At 47.3% G+C, this 20,340-nt stretch overlaps 1 protein-coding gene across 2 annotated transcripts in view; it reads left to right on the top strand.

Moving 5' to 3' along the window:
• The window catches only part of LOC146020869 (voltage-gated delayed rectifier potassium channel KCNH8-like), a 314,377-nt gene that overhangs the window by 68,109 nt on the left and 225,928 nt on the right, over window positions 1-20,340 (top strand). The window contains exon 1 of one of the 2 annotated variants that reach the window (XM_083154408.1): window positions 14,693-14,736. The exons of the other annotated variant lie outside the window; for it this stretch is intronic. The gene's annotated coding sequence lies outside the window, so the exon portion shown is untranslated. Of the gene's footprint in view, window positions 1-14,692; window positions 14,737-20,340 lie in introns of those variants that run through there. 2 annotated transcript variants of the gene reach the window in all.

Genomic DNA, 20,340 nt, shown 5'->3' with positions numbered 1-20,340 from the left:
AGAGCCGGCAGACCAGGCAGCACAAGCCAGAGCGGGGCCCGGGAGATTCTGGAGGAGATGGAGGGATGTTTTTGTGGCGTACCCGCTGTACTGATTGAAAAATCGGTACATTCGGTACAAACTGGATTTGCCAGTACAGACCGTTAAAAAACGGTACTGTACCGGCAAATTCGGTACAGTTGGAGGGTATGATACAGCCAGATACTCTGTGTCATTGGTAGTTCATACATAGTATATGTGTATATATAATATATATATATATATATATAGTGTATGTATGTATGTATATATATACACACACATACATACATACATACATACATACATACATACATATATATACACATACATATATACAGATCAATCAAAGATAGACAGAATCTATTATAAGTTACATATTAAGCCAGGCAGCAGGGCAGGCAAATCAATGTACTTACAGGAAGCACTGCAGCGTGTTTTAGAATTTACTTGGTCTGTCTTAATTTTCTGGGTCAGTGCACACACAGTTCAGTGAGCTCAAGCTTTCAGCTCCTCCGGCTTCACCGCACCTTCCCCTCCTGTCTCTCACGTGTAGGCTGCAGCATCCGGTCCTAGCTGCTGCAGTCTGCAGATACAGTCAGACCTGCGAGATGACTCTCTCTGCACGGAAGCTCCGCACTGTCAGTGTCTGCACACTCTCACTGACAGACACAGTAAGCACCCGCTCGCCTTCTCCTCCATTAATTTGCCACCACCCGCGCTCCCGAGTCCCGCTACACAGAACCGCGCAGTGCACACACTTAAAAAAAAAAAGTGTGTTTGTGTGTGTCCTCGGACCCGGGCCCCCTGATAGGCCCGGGCCCAGGTAAAATGTACCCGCCCCCCCTGCCTCTCGGCGGCCATGCTGCTGTTATGTATGTATGTATGTATGTATGTGTATATATATATATATATATATATATATATATATATATATATATATATTATTATTATACATTGGGTCTATCTATAATACTTTAACTGACAAGGTATATACTGGGTCACCTAAGTGTCCATCTCTGTGCTTTGCTCCACCCCACTCTGGAAACCCCCTTCTGAAAATCCTGCGTTTGCCCCTGGACAAATAGCAGCGCTGCCGCTGCGGGACGGGACGCACAGTGGCGGCTATTAGATTTTCAAAATACCTGTCAAATGACCGGCCGTTCTGTGATTGGCTGAGAGAGCTCTCAGCCAATCACAGAACGGCCGGTCATTTGACAGGGATTTTAAAAATCTAATAGCCGCCACTGTGCATCCCGTCCCGTCCCGCAGCGGCAGCGCTGCTATTTGTGATCACAGCTGCCCAGCCAGGTCAGTGTGTCTGCCCGCCGTGCTCCCCCGCCCCCCGGTGTCTGCCTGCATATGCCTGACTGGTGGGCAGGCATATGCATAGCATACAGGGAGGTCGGATGATCTTATGTGCTGACCGTCCGACCTCTCTGATCCGGTCCGATGCGCATCGGATCGGATCATACATCACACACCTGCGATTTTGGGGCGATTTCATCCGGTTATCGGCCCAAAGTGCCGAAATCGGATGAAATCGTCCCAAAATCGTATAGTGTATGGGGGCCTTAAGAATAAAGCAGTCAGTATTTACTCTGCACAGAAAAAAAAACAACTCACCCAAATGTAACTCTCTCTGCACATGTTGGGGCAAATTTACTAAAGGAAATTTGTAAAAAAAAATAGGTGTATTTGTATCCAGAAATACACTTATTTTTGACATTTACTATCCCGAAAATACGGCAATTCGTATTCGCATTGATAGCACATCAATACGACTACGAATTGCCGTATTTTCGGGATAGTAAATGTCAAAAATAAGTGTATTTCTGGATACAAATACACCTATTTTTTTTTACAAATTTCCTTTAGTAAATTTCCCCTGTTACATCTGCCCCACCTGCAGTGCAGCATGGATTTCCATTAGAGAAGGAGTTTGCTTTTGCAAACCAACCAGAATCACCCCGAATCATTTTTCAATCGGGATTGAAAAATGCCCCACACCGACACACTTTTGGGGGGCACTGGCAGGCGGCGGGTATTATGCGTGCGGCTGTGGGAGGCCCGGCGGCTAGCGGATTCCGGCGCCACCATCACTTACTTCTGAGGAATGGCGTAGGGGGCAGGTGGCAGCAGTGCAGAGTCAGATGGCGGGTATCTCGCGTGCGGATGGGGGAAGCCCGGCGGTGAGCGAGTTCCGGCGCTGGTGGTGTAGCGCTGCGGCCTGCGCAGCGTGACCTATGACCTGGGACGGGAACAGCCGGGCAGCGTCTGAGCGGGTGCTCAGACGTTGCCTGGCATTAGACTGCAAAATCCCGGGATTGGATACTTCAATCCCGGACATTTTGGGGCTAAATCCCGGGATCCCGCCGATCCTGATCCCGGGATTGGCCATCCTACTTGTGTATAGACTGGTTCTTGCTCTTATTTAGTGGTGTTTATTTAAACTTTACTAAGTTTATTGTTTATTTACTAAGATAGGAGTTCTATTGAAGATGGGATGTTGGTATGGATCAGATTCTATTACCTTCTAGAAGGTGCTAAATAATTAAGTAGATTATGATTGGTTGCTGTGGGCAACCTCCCATCTTCAGTAGAACTCCCCGACTTAATAAATTTACTGGGGCCCATTCAGACAAGCTCGTTAAGCACCGAATTCGCACCCTCTCTCGATGCCCGATTGATGGGCAGGGAGTATTCTGGGGTTGGACATGGGCATGCCCACAAAAACGCTGGGGCAGCATTAACCTGCTCACTCGGCTCCAAATATACGCAGCCTAGTGAGCAGTTCTGAATGGGGCCCTTTGTTCCTTCATTTTTTGCAGCCAGCATGACATAATATATATCCCAAGTATTAGAACATTGATGAGACATGTCTGCTGGGGGGTCAATGAAATCGTGTTTCCTGGCTGAGAGAACAGATTGTTATAGCAAAGGGTTAATGGCAGAACAGAAGCTATGTCAAGGGCTGTGTACATACGGCCCTGCTCACGCTGGCAGATTTTAATGAGAGTGTTCTGTTATTTTGAACGATGCTATTTCAGCAGAAGAAAATGAATCCAATCGCATTCTAGGCAGAGTTTACCATTTGTTCCATCTTACAGGGACAGGAGAGAGAAGCTTACAAAGTCATGTTTTATTTATACTGGTTTACACATATATAGGTTATACATTAACCAGCATACTACAAGACATGACAAGACATATAGGCAATAAAATACAATCACGCAAAGAAATGGATTTGTGGGACGGAGATAGAGGCTGGGGTCCGGGCTGCAGGCCCTGGCATTCTGAATGAATGTATTTAAGAAATTGATAGACGATAAGGGCTATGCCGTGTAAGGCTGCGGCCAGTGGCGTAGCTACAGGGGTCGCAGCGGTCGCACCTGCGACCGGGCCCCTGAGCCAGGGGGGCCCAGCCCCCGCCACTGTCCGGCCTGGTTACTCAGAGGTCATACCTCCGCTCCGAGTCCTCATCTCAGCTCTCACTAGGCTGCCGGCAGCACTGCAATAGCTGCCGGTGCGCCTATGTTTCCGGCCACCAGCCCGTCAGCTACAGCTGCCCCTGCCTTCCCCTGCACACAGAGACAGACGCTAGAAGTCATAATTCACCTCTAGCGTCTGACAGGAAGCGCAGCTCTGCACTTCCTGGTAACGCGGCTGCAGAGCTGTGCTCCCTGTCAGAGACGCTGGAAGTGAAAAATGACTCTAGCGTCTGTCTCTCTCTGCGCAGGGTAAGGCAGGGGCAGCAACAGCAGCGTACGGGCGGGTGGCTGGGGTGGGCACATACGTATTAACCCCTTGGCAACGAGCTAGAACCCCTGGCAACGGGAATAAACCCCCCTTGGCAACGAGCATTAACCCCTGATAAAAAAATTTTTAACCACTTGGCAACATCCAATAACCCCTGGCAACACATATTAACCCCTTGGCAACGAGCAAGAACCCATGGCAACGGACATAACCCCCCTTGGCAATGATGTATTAAAATATAAACAGACCGAGATTTTAATTTTGTTGTATGTAGGGGGGCCCCAAGGTGACCTTTCGCACCAGGGCCCATGAACCCTTAGCTACGCCCCTGGCTGCGGCTATTGTGACCGATGCTACCCGGTGCAGTGGAGTTGCAAATTTAAAGTGGTACGCACATTCCTCGGAAAGCCCCCACTTTGTAAATGTAGCCCTGAGTTAGCCCCGAACCCCTTATTAACACCTGTAACTTTAACCTGCTAACTGGTGTTAACAAATAGCATCCCGGATTCACGTGTTAACAGGATCTGTAAAAAAAAATATTCCCGACAGCATCAGGGCTAAATGAATGGGATACGGTTCATTAGGTCTACACCAACTAGGTCGACAATCATTGGGTCGACACCACTAGATCGACAGGCAGCAAGGTCGACATGGGTTTAGGTCGACATGGGCTAGGCCGACAGTCAAAAGGTCGACATGGGGGCTTTCACTGTTTTTTGAACCGACATGTGCCGACAGGCGGTATTTCATGCCCTACCATCCACCAGGGCATGGTGGGAGAATAAAATAGTGTGCCCAAAGCATCGCGAGCGATGCGAGGGGATGCGGTGCACTTCAAACTGTGTCCACGTCAACATTCGTGTAAAAAAACTGTGAAAAACCCCATGTCGACATTTTGACTGCCGACCTTGCCCATGTCAACCTAATGCTTGTGTCGACCTAATGTCCTGTTGACCACCTAGACACATGTCGACCTAGACCCATGTCGACCTTGCTGTCTGTCGACCTAGTGGTGTCGACCTAGTTGGTGTAGACCTAACAACACACACCCTAAATGAATAGCGGCGGGGGACCAATCAGCCATATTTAAATTACCGCTGCTAACTGAATTACCCTCTAAAGGTCCCCATACACGCGCCAGCGGTCCGTTTTGTACTTTGAGATGTGCGCTCCCGTGCTGCTCATCGTGCAGTACAAAAAGTATGTGCTGCACTTTTTGTACTTTTTTGTACTAGCTTTTCATCGCATTGCATCGCATTGCACAATGCATGCACAAAACATGTGATGTGTACTATTTAAGTACAAAACGTACGCCCACAACGGAGTGTGTATGGGGACCTTAAGAGTCCTTGGTTATTCTGCTGTGATATGACACTATTGCTTCTGACCGTGTTTATGGTTGATGTTTAAAAGGGCGCTGCTTTTACCAGCAAAATGTCGTTAGTAGAAGCCCTTTTAAATATTGTGCATAAACATAATTGTTTTACAACTTGACTTTGTAAATAAATTCCTTAATTTACCATGGGCACTTGATTTTGCACTCGTACAAGTACAACAACTAGGTGGTTTGTGGTGTCCATGATTGCCGTTTGCGAATACCCGCAGGTTCCTCCGGAAATTGGACTTGCGTCCAGTTCAGAATCAGGATTTGAGGGATGAATCCATATTTTCAGATGTATAAACATGAAATCCTTGGCAGATTAGAAATGGCTGTATGACACCCCCCCCCCCCCCCCCCCCCCCCGCAGACAGAAAGGGACGCCCCTGAAAATCTCTACCACTTAATCTCATTTTAATATTCTCTCATTCACAAATGTTTTTTTTACCATTCCACAAGGCTCTGTACAAAGCTCCCTCAAGGGTAAGCCAGTTCCCAGAGTCATGCCTACTTCTCCAGTAAGGTGGATGGTCAAGGTCTCGATGACCTGTATTTGGTATAGGGATAGCCATCGGGGTGATCTTCATTGATGGTTCGCATCGATGGTACTGGGGCACATGGCCATCAATGACAGTATCACCCATCAATGGCCCTCCACCTGTTCAAACCCCCCCACCCGAGTCGAGAACATTGGAAAGGCTAAAATTCTACTGTGAACATTTCAGGTTCCATTAAAAAAATTCCTCCTGGTGTCTGTTTGTTCTGCTTCCAAAAAGCAGTGTAAGTAATACATGCAAATCCCATTTGCATAGTTGCCTACATTTTAATATAGTTTCCATGACACTTTGCTGCTGAGCCGGTACATCTAAGCACGTGGCGAGGTTTACAGTCTGTGCAGAACCACGGTACCCACCATATAATTATTATTGCCGGTTATAAGATCATTTCCCCACTTTCAGTAATCCTCTTAAACAAATATCAACTTATAACAGCCTAGAAAAAAAGGATTATGGCACAAAGGCCCTTATTCTGATCGGTGCGGCCAGATCCGAATATGCGGCCAGCACCGTGGGTCCTAAACGCCGCCTTCCATACGGATCGCCAACTCCGTCTGTACGCGGTAAGAAGCTGTCCGAACGGACCGCACGTGTATTTCTCATGAATACACCTCCTCCATCTCAGGGAACCTCCCCCATCATTCGATGGTCGCAGACCATCGAATGCAGGACTGAGTGGCCAGGCAGCTCCCGCAACCACAGACCACACGGGCATTTCTCCGTGCAAAAGCAGGGATCTGGGCGAGCAGCTGACATCCGGCGATGTCATATGTCCGCCCCCTACACGTGCGTCACAACCGCATTACCATACGTACGCCCAGCGTTAGCATGGGAACGCCCATGAAACGCGGGGTGTAAACATATGGTAATGAGCCCAAGCAGCCCTTCACGCCCCTCTCCACCCCCTGTTCGGAGTGTTCACATTTCATGCAGAATGTGGCCATGCGTCCCGCTCGCACATGCGCAGAGACGCCTCTGCACATGCGCAGACACAAAACATCCGTGGCACGAACGCACGCGGATATTACCGCACCAACCAGAATAAGGGCCAAAGAGAGGAAGATTATTGTGCAGTTGGTCAATATTGGAAAATACAGAATTTTCCATGGACAGATAAACACCGGGGGATAGAATACAGGGTGGGGGAACCCCATCCATGGTGGGGCACTCATCAGGGGCACCCACAAATCTTCCCCACTGCTGCTCGCTGCATGCATTGTATAAGCCCGCACAACCCTCCCTCTGGATTTTCTTCCCCGTCCTCCATGGCCTAATTCAGACCTGATCGCAGGACAAATTTGTTCTCAAATGGCCAAAACCATGCTGCACTGCAGGTGGGGCAGATGTAACAGGTGTAAATAGTTATATTTGGGTGAGGTGTGATCCGGCTGACCCCAATTAGGTTCGGCAAGCCCCCCATTGTAGGTGTCCCAGACATGACTTACTGTATTATGGCTGCAGGCATTTTTATATGTGGCCTAGTACTGGCCATCGACCATCGATGATTCATAATCATCGATGGTTTATGGTGGCTGTAGAATACTTTTGCCATTGATGGGGGAGAACCAGATGATTTCCCTACATCATCGATGGCACAGCATTACCGAATAGTTATTTTTTAAATCTTCACCAAGTTCCTGGGACACGGGAATCCCATAGAGCTCCGCCCAAACATTCTGATTGGGCCACAGGTCAGTTAGTCAAAGAAAAGGGATGACCATCGATTGGTGAAACCATTGATGGTGAACTACATTGATGGCCATCCCTAATATGGCCCCACAAGTTTGTCTTGTTCCCTCCTTAATCTAGACCTGAAGAGCTGAAACCTGCTACAATCTCAGCATCGTGGGCACAGCAATCATTATCTGGCATAAAGAGACATCGCGTTCTTCAAGAGGAGATTCTTCAAAGGTCTCTCCTGCTGCTGGCATGTAAATCCTCCTAATCCTCTCAGTATGTGGCAGATGCAACAGAACTGCCTTACTTACCGGATAACTCGTCAGATTGCTGAACGTGTCACCTGGGGAACAGTATAACATCGGCTGGAGTACGGTTCTAGCTAATATGCACAGAATCTGTGCTGTATGTGTCCCAATACTCAGTAGAATGAACGGAACCAGCGCACGCCTGGGAATAATTCTTAGGAGACAGATCATCATTCCACAATTGTAATACAAAATGCTGCTTTGTGGTCTCTACAAACACACTTCAAGCTTTCACTTACAGTATGTTTAATTGTTTATACTATAAGAGATCATTTTTGGTATATTCTAATAGGAGAAGAGAACTGGCATATTCTGGGTCACCTCAGTCTGCCCCCTGCACCACATTGTCCCAAGCCAACCCTCGCTCGGTCCAGCCCCGTCCTGGCTGTATGCACTGCTGCTCTGTCCAGGTCAGTCTGCCCCCTGCTCAACTCCATCCCAAGCCAACCCTTGCTGTGTCCAGTCCTGCCCTGGCTGTATGCACTGCTGCTCTGTCCAGCTCAGTCTGCCGCTGCTCCACATTGTCCCAAGCCACATTGTCACAAACACGTAACATTTATATAATTTTCATATATTATTTACAGTAAAACATTTTTCGTTTGGAACTTCCACTATCAAGGAAATCCATTAAAACTTTAATAAAAGTTAAAATATCATCGCATTTTTAAAGGTACGATACCATGAAAAAAAATGTATTCAAATGTTCTCCAAATACAATGGTTGTTAAACATCGACAAATTTTGTACCATTTCCTTCTACGGCCCACTTAATCCTGATCCTCTCTGTTCTCCATCTCCACCTTGTTTTCTATTATTATTATTATTATTCTTTTTTATTGTTCATCTTTCTATCAGCCTGAAAAACAGATTGATGTTAAAGTAGAATTAATGTCTTTCCTATTGTATATGCTTACAATTATGTTCCATTCTTGTAGATTCATACTAAAAGTGTCAAACCCCTGATGAAGTCTCATAAAGAGACGAAACGCGTCGGGTACTTGGTATAATCTCCAATCCCAAGGAAATACTTCTTTTTCAAGAAATATTGCTTTTACTTTTATGTATTTTATAATAAATGTTTATTATATGTAAGAAAAAGTCTTGGTTGATTATAATTTTATAATTTGGGAAAACCTCAACTGTTATTCCCAGTTATTAATTGTGTTTCAGAATTATACAATTGAGTTGCCTTAACTTTCAGTATGTAATGTACAAAAGTCTTCTTGCCGCAGGAAATTAATACAGTGCATGTACACTCACACAAGTATACAGTGCATGTACAGTCCCTATGCAGTGCATGTATGCAGTGCATGTACAGTCACACAAGTATATAGTGCATGTACAGTCACTATGCAGTGCATGTACAGTCACACATGTGGGATGCAGTCAAAATACAGATGGTCAAAATCCCGACAGGGTCAAAATCCTGAATGGGTCATAATACCGACAAGGACAAAAATCCCGACATTTAAAATCCTGACAAGGACAAAATCCCGACATTTAAAATCCCGACAGGGTCAAAATACCGACATATAAAATGTACAGGTGAAACAGTCAACATGACTTTCCGTCGACATGTCGCAAGGTCGACATGGGTTTTTTCACTGTTTTTTATGACCCTTTCGGGATTTTGACCCTGTCAGGATTTTTAACTGTTGGGATTTCATACCGAATCCACACATGCAGTGCATGTAAGTCACACATGTATTGCAGATCAGTTTTTAAAACAGTCACACATGTTTGCAGTCCATGTACAGCCACACATGTATGCAGTGCATGTATAATCACACATGTACAGATGTGTCCTCATACATCGTGGCTCACAACGTGCTTTTTAGGTCTCCGAGTCACGAGTTGTACTTGCGTTATGGCCTGCGGTATGTCCCACGCCATGTAATACATAGTTTAACCACTGGGTGACGAATGTTCCACGTTAAGACTACGGTGCTGAATACAACGATGTTGGAGTTGACATTGATCTGTAAGAAGCTGGCCAATCAACATTCTTCAAGCTGGCCAATTAATGTTTTTCCCTTTATAAAAGAAAAAAAATATGTCTTGTACAAAATGCAGTCAGACTGCCACGCAACTTCCCACTACAGATTTTGTCCTTACTTTAGAAAAAGAGTACTCGGATAGAATTCGCGCGAGAAGATTTGTGCGGTTATACATGTCATTGGTACAGATTGCTATTGTAGAAACATGTAAGCCATGCTGACCTTTACTAATGCTGGATAATTAAATAATACATTTTTTAAGGAGATGTCTATCATTACACTGTACTGCGCTATGAAAACAGCACACTGTACAGGGCATGTCTCATACTGGACTGTATAGTGTACATCAATGCAGCAACTAAAATCACAGGTGTCTGTGACTTAGCGGTTTGAGACACAGTTATTATAGGGTAGATTTATTATAGCAGCGCTAAGAGCGCCGCTATAACACTCCCTGCTTCGCCTTGGTAGCGAGGCGAAGCAAGATGGGACACCAACAAGATCTACTAAGATCTTGCCGCCGAAGCGGGGGAGCGCTAACTCCCCCCTCCGGCGATGTCCCCTCCAGCTGACAGCGCGTCAGTTAACACTGATGCGCTGTCTGCTTCTCCCCGGGTGGCTGGACTGCGCATTCGGGGATCTCGCTAGTCTCGCGAGATCCCAGCGCAGCTCAGAGCCAGCAGCAGGACAGCGCTGTCCCTGCTGTAGGCAATGGGGCATCGCCGTCTGCAGCTGTCGAAGTCGATAGCTGCAGGCGGCGGAACGGTCAGCGATGCTGACCGTTCATAAATTAGGCAGGAGGCAGGCGCGCAGCACGAAATATCGTAGCTGCGCTATGCCTCCTGCCCCGCACCGCCGCACGAAAGACACCTGCTCGGCGGGTGTCATAGATCAGGGGAAGCACTATCCCCTGCAATAACGCTCGGGGATAGCGCAGATTCCCCTGATCTCCCTTTCATAAATCTACCCCTATGTTAGCAGCGACACAGGTTCGATTCACAGTAGGGTACAAATTTTTTTTTTTAAGCATACTACTTTATTTTTCTATTTTTAAATCAATAAAGTTATTTGGAGCTTTACCATTTGCACCAAAACAATGAACAATGGCAGGCTGCCATGTACACGATATAGATATTGTCCTTACTGCAAGTTACAAAGAACGTTGTTTTTTTCGCACAAGTAGATTTCCCACTTCAGGCAAAAGTCCTTATTTTAGAGAAAGATTATTTGGATAGAATTCGCACAAGAAGATTTGTGCGGTTATACATGTCGTTGGTACAGATTGCTATTGTATAAACATGTAAGCCATGCTGACCTTTAACCCCTTCCCGAATTATGACGTACATGTACGTCATATGACGGTTGCGGGGGAATCAAGCCAGCTCACGGAGTGAGCTGGCTTGAAAGAGAGCAGGTAATGGCTGTATATTACAGCCAGGTACCTGCTCTCACGAGCGGCGAGTTCGCCGATCGTGGCCGTTTAACCCTTTAAGCACCGCGGGCAAAGCGCCCGCAGTGCTTAAATAGCTGATCGGAGGGGGGGCGCCCCCCTCCGGCGCCGATCGGGGCCCCCCGCGGCGAGATCTGAGGGTGCCGATCGGTTGCCATGGCAGCCAGGGGTCTAATGTAGACCCCTGTGCTGGCCATGTCAGCATTCCTATTACATCCTGCCTGAGGCAGGATGTAATAGGAAGTGCTGAAAATCACTATGTTCAGCCATAGAGCTCTATGGCTGAACCTAGTACAGGCGATCGCGCCCCCTAGTGGTCAAGTACACTAGGGGGCCTTGTAGTAAAAGTTAAAAAAAAAAAAAAAAAAAGTTTAAAAATAAAAAAATATTAAAAGTTCAAATCACCCCCCTTTCCCCATTTCACAAATAAAAATAAATAAAAAATAAAAAAATAAACATATTTGGTATCGCCGCGTTCCTAAAAGTCCGATCTATTAAAATATAACATTAGTTATCCCGCACGGTTAAAGGCGTAAACGGAAAAAGTTCCCAACGCCAAAACTACGTTTTTGGTCGCATCGCCTACCCCAAAAAATGTAAATAAAAGAGATCAGAAAGTCGCACATATCCCATAATGGTATTAATTAAAAAGTACACTTCAGCCCGCAAAAAATGAGCCCTCACCCAGGTCCGTAGGTAGAAAAATAAAAAAGTTATAAGCCGCAGAACAAGGCGACGCGACGCAAATTAGAAAAACCGTAAAATTTTCTATTTTTTTTTTAGTGGTAAAACGTAACGAAAACTATATAAGTTTGGTATCACCGGAATCGTAACGACCCATAGAATAAAGATAACCCATCATTTTAAACGAACTATGAACTCCAAAAAAAACGTAACCAGCGCAAAATTGTGGAATTGCGTTTTTTTTCCTTTTTACCCCACATTGAATTATTTCCTGATTCCCCAGAATATTATACGGTATAGTAAATGGTACCATTAAAAAGTACAACTTGTCCCGCAAAAAAAAGCCCTCATGTGTCTATATAGCCGGAAAATTAAAAAAGTTACGCTTATTTGAACGCGAGGAGGAAAAAAAAAAGAAAAGTTAACAAAAAACGCCCCGTCGGGAAGGGGTTAATAATGCTGGATAATTAAATAATACATTTTTTAAGGAGATGTCTATCATTACGCTGTACTTCACCATGAAAACAGCGCACTCAGGCACAGACCGACACCTCAGACATAAAGATGTTGATTGCAGTCTGCCTTCCTGGTGATGCCCTGCTATTGTACATAATTCAAATGCACCTATCAGCATTTGGCGGGGAAGGTTTTCCTTTGTCTGTGCCAGCATAAATTCATCTACAGATGCCAATATTGTAAAACTATCCATTTTGTAACTCTGCATCTAAACGTGTAGAATTGCTACCGATCGTCTCTTCATCTCTTGGGTGTATCATCATACAAACCATTGAGATCCTGTTCACTCTGCAGCTTCTGCTGTCTCCAAAGTCAAGTTGTTGCTGCCTTCCTGTTTCTACCAAGCTGTACCAGCACACTGCATACGCAAGAACAGTATCATCTCGCTGGATTGTTTTCGCAGAATTAGGTATACATTTCTGGATTGTTTCGCAGACTCAGGTATAGTCGGATCAGATGTGATATTGTGATTTTCCAGGCATGTTAGAGAACAATATGGCTGCCAAGTGGAGACAGCGCCATTTATAGAATACTGTACAGTGTGTTTAAACCTTTCAGTGGTATATTTTGCTGAGCCAGGATAAACTGCACAGAACGTCACTTGTCCCCCCCACCCCCCCTTATTTCCTCTTCGGCTATCGTAATACTGTATTCATGGTATGTATGATTCTTGTGAGGCCCATACACACTAGATGATTTTCATCTGAAAATCGCCTAGTGTGTATTAGCTAATTGCTAAATCCCCCTGGGCAGCACGCATTTAACTCCCCTTGGGCAACGAGCATGTAATCCCCCCTGGCTATGAGCATGTAGGTTAAGCGGCACGTCAGGGGGCATTATATGTAATGGGCATTACAGAGTGTGGCATACTGTATGTGTAATGGGCATTGCGCTATGTTGTAAAAAGTGTAATGGGCATGTACATTCACACATGTATACAAAGCAATGATATAAATGTATTGTCCCGTCACTGTCAGGCCTCATGCAAATGATATACTGTATGTAGTTCCTGTTTGGTTTAGCCTGTTTTTCATTTCTACTGTCACATTCTTCAATGTGTAGCTTACATATTTGTGTTTGAGCTTAGGAAAATTAATAATTAAAATCATTATATAAAATTACATCACAAGATAAGTTAATATGGGCAACAACTAAATTTGTCCTCATGTCTTGCTCATTGCTAAAGGTTTCTTGCTCATTGCTGGGGTTACATGCTCGTTGCTGAAGATTTTTTGCTTGTTGCCAAGGGTTTAGAGATCACAGCACTCCAGGAATCCTGCACTACTGGGTCAAAAAAACAGAAAAAAAAAAACCACGTCCACCTTTTGACTGTTGACCTAGACCATGTTGACCTAATGCTTGTGTCGACCTAATTACCTGTCGACCTAAACCCATGTCAACCTAGAACTATGTCAACCTTAACCCATGTCGACCTACAACCATGTCGACCTATCCCCATGACGACCTAATGCGTGTCGACCAACTTGCTGTAGCCCAAATGATCCCATTCGCGTACAAGCTGTTATACACTGATATATGTTAAGCACATGAACCGCGGAGCGCCTTGTACATCATTACTGAGCAATAAAACATATTGCATTAATGTATCTTACTCTATAACGCTGCAGTCTGCAAACAGATTATACAGTGTCATGGAAATAGTTTTATTACATGACCCGGCATAAGGCAAATATTGTAATTGCTGCAGTATGGGGCCAGGAGGCTCACGGAAATCGGGATCCCCTCCCGGCCTCCCAGAAAGGGGGGCAACCCTCCTGGAGAGCTGTCTGACTCCCAGGAACTCGCCCTCTAGATGGGGGGCCCGTGGGTCAGATGACGCAAATCGCGTCATTTTAGCACCACCCACCGCCTTGTATAATGCCTTAAATACCAGAATTACACAAGGCGGGGGCGTGGTTAAATGATATGGTTGCTTTGGACACGCCCACAAGTCAGTCTGCCTCTGCCCCCGCCACACCCCTTTTCCACTCGCAGCAGCGGCCCCGCCTCCATGCCTCACTGAGCTGGCTGCCTTCTCCCAGAAAAGGCAGTCAGCAAGTAGGCAAGTATGACTTACCTACCCTCCTGGAATGGCCGGGAGGGTCACGAAAATCAGGTCCCCCTCCAGGCCTCCCTGAAGTGTGGACAAGATTCCTGCATTAAGTGGGGCCCCTGTACCTCATTCCTCTGCTGGTCAAATACCGACATTCGCGGCTCTTTTGGGAGGGGGCGGGGCTAAAATGAAGCAAATTTAGTACTACCCACTCCCCAAAGAGCTATGAATCAGGGCATTTCCAGGAAAGGGGGCGGGGCTCAGTGGGGGCAGGGTTTTTCTGGAAAAGCTGCAGAGAGTCTCCTCTTTCCCGGCTTCTCCCGGCCAGGAGACTCTTAAGGTAGGCAAGTATGAAATGCATATAGATTGTAAAGGCAATGTAGCTGGACTTTGATTGACAGGAAGCTGGCGTTTGGGGGTAGTAAACAAATGTTTTCTGTGTTTGTGTGAAAAACACAAACACAGCACCAAATTAGCACCAAAGTCCATTAGATCCAGTCTCGCCATACCATGCGCCCAGTCTGTCAGGAAACTGATTTCAACTTGTCATGTCCCAATTTATTTTCACCTCCTTGACTTATGGGCACCCACAATGCACTGCAAGAGAACCCTTCCCATTTATGGTGGCTTCAGCAAACAACAAAGATCGTTCTTCAGACTGATGAATATTAGTAATGTTTGTGCTAGCGGCATGCAAATAATCCCGAAGTCCGACAGCTTTCATGTTCTAGATGATGTGCAGGGCCGTGTGTGCAGAATACAGAGAACCTGGGGAGGATTCGGGAACGCTGCCGCTCCGTATGCAGCTAGGAAAGCAGTACGGGCCTTTTGATGTGCACCTGAGTCTGCATCCCAATGACCACCAGCGCCTGCAGGAAGGAAACAAGATGTTTGATGTTTCAGAGAAACGGCTTCTCCGCGCTTTGTTCATGGCCAGTATGATCCTAAGGCGGCCATCTCTTCTTGTTCCTTATTCTTTTTGAAAAGTTAAGATTAGTAAGGTTTTTTTTTGTATGTCCGCCACCGAATAATGTCTGGAATTATTGTAGTGAAAGCAGCGGCACCTCCAAGAGAGGAGAGGGAGGCTTGTGTGCAGCCTCATCCGTTCGGGCCTCCTCCTCTCTCCCGGGTCTCGGCCACAGTAGAGTCTGAGCACTAGGAGTATTGCATGTGCACACTAAAGTCTAGACCAATCAGACTCTAGTGTACACGTGCAAAACCCAGTTTTTTGCCTCATTGACCCAGGTCAGCATCGGTGTAAAAGGGGTGCAGTTTAAACAGGTATGCCGGGTCATCTGACAGCAATGGGGAAGCCCAACTCCCTGACCGTAGCATCCTGCGGTCAGTATGGAGGTTGGACGGGGACGCACACAGCCTCTGCTGCTGTACTGTGCATACAGCAGTGGAGGCAGGAATGAGGTGAATGGATGTCTGTGTGCGGCATCCATTCACCTCGTGGATGGGGGACTAGCTGTGCGCGGAGGCTGGGGGCAGCCCAGCAGGTTAACTTGGTGCTGGGCTTACCCCCAGCGCGGTGATCGGAGGTCCTGGTGCTTAGAGATAACGTCAGTTTACACTGCAGGTCGGCACTGCAGTGTAAATGGGAAAAATCCCGGATCTGACCCGGATTGGAACCGTGTTCCAAACACCGGGTCGGATGCGGGATTTTGTTGTAAAAGGGGTATGAGAGGGACCAGACTTGACATGGTCAGTGCTGAACATTGGATGAAGCATTTACTTGTGCGGTAGCTATGACACTAAGGGGCATATTCATGGGCATAGCTACAGAGGGTGCCATTGCTTTGGGGCCCGGAGGGTTAGGGGGCCAGACTCACCTGCACCCAGGTAATATACCGTAGTCATCTACCAAGCTGAAGTGAGACACAACAGTGCGGCATAATATATACTGGGGACTCCATGGGGCATAATGAGAACCGTTATGGCATAAAGAGTTGAGAGTGTAGGTCGACAGTCAATGGGTCGACATAGACAAGAGGTCGACATGCGAAAAGGTCAACATGAATTTTGGATGCTCTTTTGGTGTCAATTTGTCGATTTCATAGCACAGACGCTGTGCCATGTTGACTCGCCATGCTTCAGGTCAGCTGCCCCAGCCCGCTGCAGGTGGCACACTTTACCTTTCCCAACCAGTGTCCACAGATGGTAAAGTATGACAAAGTACAAAAAACAGAATAACTCCAAAAAACCCATGTCGCTCTTTTCATGTGTCAATTATTGCCAGGTCAATTTTTTATTTGTGTCGACATATTAACTGCCCAACTAGACACTGTTGACATATCAACCGGATATTGGCCCTTATTCTGGTTGACTCGCTCAGGCGCGAATTCGCACCCTTGTGAGTCATGCAGATCCCGCCCTGCGAATAGTGGTACGCCCGCCATCCTTTGCACGCCGGGTTCATTCGCCGGTATGCTAATACATGTTTTACATAAACAACTATTTGCATGCCAGTGGGAACCTCCCCCATCTTTCGATGGTGGCCCAGACCACTCGTACATATGCGTGTAGAATTCCAAGGAATATCCGGTTATGTCAGCTGCTCAAAAGGCGGGAGCTGCAGGGTGGTGAGGAGCAGTGGGGGCAGGCGGCGGTGGCTGCTCTCAAATGAGTGGCCGGCTGGGGAGGAAGGAGTGGGCCAGCAGCGTTAATCAGACTCACTGTGTCCAGCGCCGCAGCGGGCGGGCATGTAATACATCTTCAAAATAATGTGTCAAATGACTCTCCAGCTTCTGATTGGCTGAGATAGAGCACTCTCAGCCAATCAGCGGCCGCAGAGGGAGGCCACTGATTGACCGAGAGTGCTCTCTCTCAGCCAATCATTAGCTGGGCAGTCATTTGACATGCTATTTTAAAGTTGTAATTGCCGCTGCTACAGTGCCTGCCCGATACGGCGCTGGACACAGTGGAGACCGATGATCATTCTGGTCACCGCCGCCCGGCCCAGCACTGCGCCCGCCCCACCGATTGCGACGGATTTTATGTCCCGCCGGTCCGACCCCTGGGGCTGGGTCCGATACGCACGGGACCGCGCATCGGACCCGACGCCATGTCATGAAGAAACGATTTGGTCCGATTTAACGGGCCGATTGATCGCAATCGGCCGAAATCGGACCAAATCGTCTCGATGTATGCCCACCTTTAGATTTGGGTGGGGTTTTACTTCAAACTGACATCTATATTGCAGTGTAAAAATAAAGCAGCCAGTATTTTCCCTGCACAGAAACTCCCCCAAATCTAAATCTCTCTGCACATGTTACATCTGCCCCCCTGCAGTGCAGCATGGTTTTGTCCATTTGAGAAGGAATTTGCCTTTGCGAGTGAACCAGGATAAGTGCCAATGTGAGCTGAAGGCTCTGTGCAGCACTACTTTGGGTCATAACATTACTTAGAACACTACTATGGCTCCTATACTGTATGAACAACTGCTTTAGAGAGACATATATTTTTAGAAGCCTTGGAACAGGGGCCCATTCTTATTGCTGCTATTTGTGGCAATAAATGAATCCTGTACTTCTCCATCAGGAGCCCGGAGACATTGTGCCCTCGCGCCGTCTTCTGATTATTCATCTCTGAGTGGTGAGTGATGGGAGGGATACTATAGATCCCTCTCCCAGTACTTTATATCTTTTTGCTTGATCCACCAGGTCCATGCTCCGGAATGCGTAGGTAATTGGCATATAAGCAGCCCCCATAGAAACATACGGGGGCTGATTTTGCAAGAAAGAACTGGGGACAGCAGCAGATCTCTTCAATATCTGTCGTAGTCCCTTATACATAAATTAGGAATTCCAAATGCTCCACAATAAATATTAGCAGATGGTGAAAATGATATCAGACGAGAGGAAAAATATTAATATTATTTTGCATTTGTAAAACACAGACAAATGGGATATTTAGAGAAAACAACCTTTCACACCTGAGGCGGTTAACAGGTTCATAGACCAGTACAGTGTGTGCTGACTGTGAACATGCATTTTGGGGAGATTGTGACATATTTACATTTACTGTATATTCAGTACCGCTGTTCTGCTCCATCTGAGGACATACTGTAAAGGTGCCCATACACTAGTAAGATTTATATTCAGATCTGGCTGGTTGGAACAAAAACATGGTTATGGATGAGTGACAGTTTGTCAGTTTTCCAGCATTTCCAAGCAAAATGGTCAACTGTCATTTGCTCTCATCCATAACCATGTTTTTGTTCCAACCAGACAGATCTGCAGATAAATCTGCGTGTGTATGGCCACCTTTAGACCGACTTTCGTCCAGCTGTTAGTGAGCCCCAGATACAGAGACAGCTTTTGAACCCACTAACGCAAGATGTTTTAGGATAAATGTGACTGTGGCGGATGGGACGGAGCTCTGAAAATAACCACTCCTCCAATCCCCCCACCCCCCACTCTTGGGGTAACAATAAATATTGTGCCCCTCATGCTGGAGAAAGCTTCGGGGGCCCTGCCATTCACAGCTGTGACTGCCCCTTCTGAGCCGCCACCCAACCCATCCTCCTTCATGGTAGGGATGGCCATTGGTGCAGTCCCCATTGATGTTTGCCATCAATGGCGATACTGCAACCAGCCATCGATAATAAAAAGCTATGTGACGGATGACCATCAATAATTTTACCTATCGATGGTCATCCATTTAATTTGACTGACTGGCCCATGAGCCAATCAGAATGTGTGTGTGTGAAGGGGGTTCAGGGTTGTCGGTGGGCGGAGATATGCTCCGTGTCCCAGCACCTTAAAAAAAAAAAAAAAACATCGGTTTTGCTGTGCCATCGATGGAGGCAAACCATCTGGTTGTCCCCGTCGATGGGAAAAGTATTTGATATCGGCCATAAACCATCAATGATTTCAAATCATTGATGGTCAATGGCGATGTCCATCCCTACTTCATGGTAGCTGCTCATTGTCAGAGGCATTGTCTGGCCTCGGGCCCCCTCCGCCGTCTGTTGTGTCTGCCCCATTAAAAATGACCCTCCAAACATGGCTGCCGCACTCCTCTAGCATCCATAATCATTTTCACCAATGAGGCATCAGCCATTTTGGGAGGTACATTTTCAAAGGGGGCAGCAGTGACGGGACCGCTGACAAGTGTATTGTGTGCAAACCAGGCAGTTGTAGCAGTAGCCCCTGCATACTCCAAGTCAGGGCCACCAATTGAACTGTTGGGGCCCGGGACTGACCTACAGTTCGGGCCCCCAGCGGCACAGCACTACATCCCCGCCTGCAAAACCACCCCAAACCCCCACGCGCGCGCCTCCTCCTACCCCATTACCATTACTCACCATCACGCGGCATCACCCTCCGGCTCCTTCAGCCTCCCCCGTCGGTCAGGTCCAGAGCACACACTGCACAGTTCAGCCTGCAGAGCGCTAAGCCCCTCTGTGTCCTAGGCTCGGCGCTCTGCAGGCTACACTGTGCGTGCCTGGCTGGGGGGGGAGGGAGAGGCAGTGTGAGGGTACCCGAGGGGGATGGGGAGGTTGGCACTGCTGTGGCAGCTGCCCAGGACCCTCCAGAGGCTGGGGCCCGGGACATCTGTACCTAGGGCACCCCCCCTGCCGGCGCCCCTGCTCCAAGTGCCCAAATGGCACCTAGTGCCTCCATGTCAATGTGGGGTCTGCGGGTGGTTTTGCTGCGACACTAGTCACAATGACGCAATACATAGTGAATTGCATCATCATACCAGGGTTGCCTACCCTCCCGGAATGGCCGGGAGGGTCCCGGAAATCGGGTCCCCCTCCCGGCCCGCTGGAAAGAAGGGCAGCGCTCCCGCAAAGCTGCCCGGCTCCGGCGACCTCCCCCCCCCCCGCCACCCGCCGGTCAAATGACGCGAATCGCGCCGTTTTAGCCCAACCACCGCAGAACAATGCCTTCAAAATGGCATTGCACGTCGGGGGCGTGGCTAAAAAAGCATGATC

This window comes from Crinia signifera, chromosome 7, assembly GCF_055691185.1.
Source record: "Crinia signifera chromosome 7, ASM5569118v1, whole genome shotgun sequence".
Taxonomy (NCBI): Eukaryota; Metazoa; Chordata; class Amphibia; order Anura; family Myobatrachidae; genus Crinia; species Crinia signifera.
The sequence above is the reverse complement of the archived record's forward strand: the minus strand, read 5'-3'. Positions and strand labels throughout refer to the sequence as shown.